Source organism: Poecilia latipinna, unplaced genomic scaffold (genome assembly GCF_001443285.1).
Source record: "Poecilia latipinna isolate Pla-1442-1.1 unplaced genomic scaffold, P_latipinna-1.0 Scaffold104, whole genome shotgun sequence".
Taxonomy (NCBI): domain Eukaryota; kingdom Metazoa; phylum Chordata; class Actinopteri; order Cyprinodontiformes; family Poeciliidae; genus Poecilia; species Poecilia latipinna.
In genome coordinates this window covers 1,057,677-1,063,353 of record NW_015112720.1, presented here as the reverse complement: position 1 = coordinate 1,063,353, position 5,677 = coordinate 1,057,677, and positions in this window count along the sequence as shown.

The window sequence follows — 5,677 nt, the reverse complement described above, 5'->3', positions numbered from 1 at the left end:
GGAGGGGGGAAACCCCCTGGGGGGTGAAAATTAAAAGGGGGGGGCCCCCCCCCCCCTTTAAAAAAAAAAAAAAAAAAAAAAAAAAACCTTCATGTCACATCCACAGGAGAGAAAAAAAAAAGCTTTTTACCGGGTTAAAGCAGAAAATGTTATCCCCTTTTTTATGTGGGGGTCTAAAAGGAAGAAGCTTTCTGGAGATTTGAGGGACATAAATCTGCTCCCTGACCTGCGGTGGTCACATGCGAACACCTGAAGTGCTTTATGCATTGATGCACTTGAGAGATCTGTGCAGGAATTAGTGCCGCCGAACGATGGCTGTGACTGTGTGTGGCGCACGGGGAAATGAAAAGAGAGATGACAGAATGTGTTCTGCATGGAGTCGGCCGCTGTTGCCACAGTGACAGTGTGACTCATGGCAGTTTGATTTGGATTTAGAGAGGTGCTCTCTATTCTGTGTGTACAGGCTCCCAGTGTTGGATCTGCAGGGCTGCGAAGGAGTCTTTGCTCCTTTAAACAAATGTAAATATTGGACAAAGACAACCTGAGTGTATACAAAATGCAGATTTCAAATAAAGGCTGTTCAAACTAATCTCAATTAATGATGATTACTTGTGTTTCTTGGAAAGCTGAGTTCAGTGTCATACAGATGTGTTTGCTGCCAGACCTGTAAAATCAAGAAATCACTTAAAAAGAACCTGTCTGACAACATGAAGTAGGCTAAAGCGTCATGATTCAATCACAAGAAACAAACCAGGTGGAAATAGACAAGACGCACTGCTGACCCGTTTCACAGGCCCGTCACCAGGGCCCGTCTCACATCATGGCCACAAACATTACGATGACCAAATTTTCGCTCCTTCAGAAAATGGAGCTGCCATAACTAACAGAAAGAAACATTAACGCTGCGCTCTGACATAATGTCCTGAAGAAGAATGCCATCAGTTTGTGACTGTACGGTAAAGGAAACTCATGTAAAACCGCAGGAAAATTATCCAAAGCACTCCGCAAGGATAAAAAAACAACAACTACAGCGAGGTTTATGGAATAACCTAGTCAAGGTTCAGACTTAAATTTGATGGAGTTGCTATTTTATGACCTTAAATATGCCAGAAAGCCCACCAATATGAGAGTATTAATGCAGTTCTATGAAGAACAGTGAACCAAATAGCCTCACATGCAATAGCCTCATGACATTTGCTGAGGAATACATTTTTCACATAGGGAAATGTTTATTTAGTACTCTTATTATTTCTTTTAAAATAATGAAACTGTTTTGTGAAAACTGCATTTTAAATAGATTCAATTTAAAACAGAAGAAATCTGCAAGGAGCCAAGTCATTCTTCATTGCACTGTACATTTCAGTAAAAGCACAAGCTGAAACATATAGCAATTATCCATCACTTTATTGTCCACTCGGTTATATTTAAAGCCCTTGTTAGACCTGCCTGTGCCTGTGTCTTATTAACGATACCAACACTTAGTTAATGCGCCTTTTTGATGAGAGCGGTCCACTTAATCTGTCCATTTAGGTTTCATCTCTTTCTCTCCCGTACACACTCATGCCTCCCCCTCAGTTCCTCTAACAAGCTACCTCTCTGTCTCCTGTAATTTGGCAGACAAGTCTATTATATGGTACAGTCATATTTTATTAATGGACTCCCTGCAGCGAACACACACGCACCTTTAATGGATGAGATTATGTGACGCACGGCAAGCGTGTCTCTGTGTTAAAAAATGATTTCAGCTCTCATCTGCAAGGTTCGTCTGTTTGGTTGTTAAGTGTTTGGGGCTGAGAGGCTGAGCGACAAGCATTTCAGCTGAAGTTGCCGTCGTTCTCCTCCACACTTCATTACACATCCATCAAGCTCTCAGATAGCGCGGAGCAGCGTGGCTTCAAAAGGCAGAAAACAGCAAAATAAAAGACAGCGTTCAATTATAGACAAGGAGATTTCGTGGAAATGTTCATGTCTCTCTCTCTCTCTCTCTCTCTCTTTCTCTCTCTCTCTCGCTCTCTCTCGCTCTCTCTTTATCTCCCACAGCGCTGTGCAGATAATTCATACCACATGTTTTCAGGAGTGCCAGCCATTTTATGCAATCCTGGTGAAGTTTGTTCCTCCAAAGATATATATTTTTTTTTTCCACAAACAACACATTGTTTCCATAGCCCACTGCTCCAAAGAAAGTCACATTGTTCGTTGTAAAATCGTGGTCCTATGTATTCTCTCTTCATTTCATTTACACTCACTGCAAAAAAGTGTTGCAACTCTTCAGCCTTTCCACATTTTGTCATGCTACAACCACAAACTTAATTGTGTTTTGGGGGGTTTTATGTGATAGAACATGAAGGCAGTACTTAATTGTGAAATGAAAGCAACGGACTAATGGCTCTTCGATTTTGTTGTTGTTGTTTTCCAAATAAAATCTGGAAAATCGATGTGTGCATTTTCCAATACTTTGTAGAACTGCCTTTTGCTGTATCTAAAGGGGGAAAACATTCTGGGGTATTTTAGTCTATAAAAAGACTGAACTGTTTGTCCATTCGTCTTTGCAGATTAGCTGGGTGCTCATATGCACAGACTTGTCCTTCTGAAAGGCAAACGTCCACAATGGTCTCAAATCTCTTGCAGCATCTAACAGATTTTCTTCCTGCATTGCCACGTATTTATCTTGATCCATCTTTACACCTGCTTTAGCCACATTCCTTGTCTGTGTGAAAGTAAAGCTTTCCCACATAATGCCACAACCATTTTTAACATTGGAGTGGTGTGTTCAGTAAAATCTGTAGCGTTAATGTTTTGCATGTGGGCCAAAGCGTTTGATTTTGGTCTCATCTGACCTTGTTATTGCACCTCCTTCCACATATTTACTGTCTCCCCATCAAGGCATGTCACAAGTCTTTCTTTCTTTCACTAATTGCTCTCCTCCAGCCCTTTCCATAAAGGCCAAATTTGTAAAATTTGCACAACTAACAGTTCTGGTATCATCAGATGTTCCCACCATGCAGTGGATCTTTTCAGCTCCACCAGCTGCATCTTTTCTCTGCTTCTCTGAGTAATGCTCTCCTTTTCTATGTAGGTGGACGACAGAGACAGCTGTGTCTTGGCAGTAGTGTCACTCAATAGAAATGCATTCAGATCTCTTTACCCTAAAATTAAGACTAAAGAACACATCAGACAGGTCAAAGATAAAGTCATTGAGGGAAACTAAACAAAAAACGTGACATCGAGAACATAACCATCTCCTTGGGTAAACATGGTGGTGGCGGTGAAATGATGTGAGGATGCTTTCCGTCAGCAAGAATAGGGAAGGTGCTACTAGTCAAGTTCGTCTTCCAGCTGGAGAACAATGCTGGACGTAAAAGCAGAGCTGCAGTGAGATGGTTTAGATCAAACCGTATTCATGTTGCTCAGTCAAAATGCAATCCTACATGGAATTGAGACTCTAAAGCAAAACTTTAAAACTGATGTCATGAGATTCTGTCCATTCAGTCTGACAGAGCTTAGACTGTTTTGCAAATGGGCAAGAATTTCAGATTAAAGATGTGCAAAGTGAGCAGAGACATAGCAACCAATGAGTCCCAGATGTAACTGCAGCCAAAGGCAGGAAAGGCAGAGGGTTTTGTGATTTATAAAATGTTTTCAACGACAATGTTGAAAGACATGTTTTCATGTTCCAATAAAATACATTGAAATTAGTGGCTTTAGCTTGCCAGAACAATAGAGTTGATATTTGAATACCATTGCAAAGCAATAGACATCAAACTCAGACTTCTTAAGTCTGAATGCTTAAGCTGCATGAGCTAAAAAAAAAAAAAAAAAAACCAACCCACTGCATCAACTGTAAAGTAAACATAGCCCTGAATGATAACATGTAAACAAGGCCACCAAAATCATCATTTACTGACAGGAAGTCAGTGTGTATGCCACATTTCACTGCAGCCCATTAAGCTGTTGTTGAGATGTTTCACTCTAAACCACAAATGTAAAACTCATGGAGCCACAAGAGGAGAAGTCTGGGGATCACCAGACTAATTAGGATTAGTCCTCTGGGGATTGTGAAACTACGTTGTAATCCGCCCATTAGCCTGCAACATTTCAGGCGGGACCGACAAACGGACAAATAATGTTACCTCCAGAGAGATTGGCAGAAGTGTTTGTTATCACATTAAAACAACACAGGACTGTTGCTTTAATTTTGTTTCCTGTGGAACTGAATTTGGCAGGATGTTAGTGACTGACATTCACCTGATAGTAGATAATCTGGTTTGAATCCCTTTTTTTCAGGAAGTGCAATACGCCTGGAATGGTGATGCTTCCTGGTCCTGCTGCCATGTAAACTGTTATACTGATATTAAACTTACTTTTATTTAGTTATTATTGCATGTTCATAGGATATAAATAATGTAAATATTATAGGTAAAATTGCATCATTTTTAAACATTTTACAGAAAAAGTTAAAGCTCAACTTTAATTGCTTATTAATTTCTCAATATATCCTAATACAGCACGTTTCCCTGTGCCGAACTAGGCACCACGAGTCTTAATGATTTCACATTACAACACAGTGTTCTTAATATATCCTCATGTTGTGGAGCCAAGCAGACATAGTTTTGAAATTTTCTGTTGCAATAAATAAATAATTATTTTTAATAGGATACATCAGCAGTAGTAGTTACTGAAATATGTTTGATGGAGTTCTGCACATCCTGTGGGAGTGGCATTTTAATAAGTGCTTTATCAATAATAGCATCCTAAAAAGTACAAGATTACGCTTGTTTTGTTTTTTTAAATTGTGTTGCTGGAACAGACGACCATATCAAGTTCTTTATCAGACATTTTCTTTGCTTTATTGTCTCCAGTGAAAGCAAAACTTGATCTGATTAGAAATTCTCAAAGAATGTCTTGCAACATTATTTTATGAAAATGATCATTTTGAAGAAAATGGTTCTTAAAATAAGTGTCTTCATACTTCTTGCCCACACAAAGAGTGAGTGTGTGATAAAGTTTCAGAGGCACCTGAAGTTGCTTGTGTTTCAGAGGAAACTCTTTCCAGAGAAGTTCAGTAGCATCCTCATGTGACGGTAATCAGCTGTGTAGCAGCATCATGGATGAAAAATATTCTCACTGAGTTTTGTGTCTACAGACAGAGTACAGTTTGAAAGTTTAAAACTCATGACCCATCAGAGTCCTCTTGAGTCAACCAGAGAGACACAGGAAGCTTTCAGCAGATTTTCTTATTTTCTTTGGAACGAAAGTTTAACATTTTTACATTCTGGTCCATAAAAGAGGTCAACAAATCAGGCTGCAAAGGCAACAATACAATAAATCAAGCAAAGAGTTAGTGTGTAGTCCTAGATATGAGCAAACATTGTGCATACTTAGAGTCCTCTGCTGGCCTGTGATTCCCAAAAGCACCTTAATTTACACTGAACATGTTTACAGATGTATTAGTTGAATTTATAGGATGGACACCCGTCATAATTTGAAAGTTAGATTAAGAGAGTCAAGTTTTAAAGTTGTGCTTGTGTGAGTTTCTCATAGATTTATAACCTTGAGTGCCCTGATAAAAATAGTTTTTAACTGTTTACTGCACAAAATAATTTAAGTATTGCTATGACAGCATAACAAAATTATCTGGTTAGTTAGTTGGGCTGTCTGCTCCGGTGGTCAGCCTGCG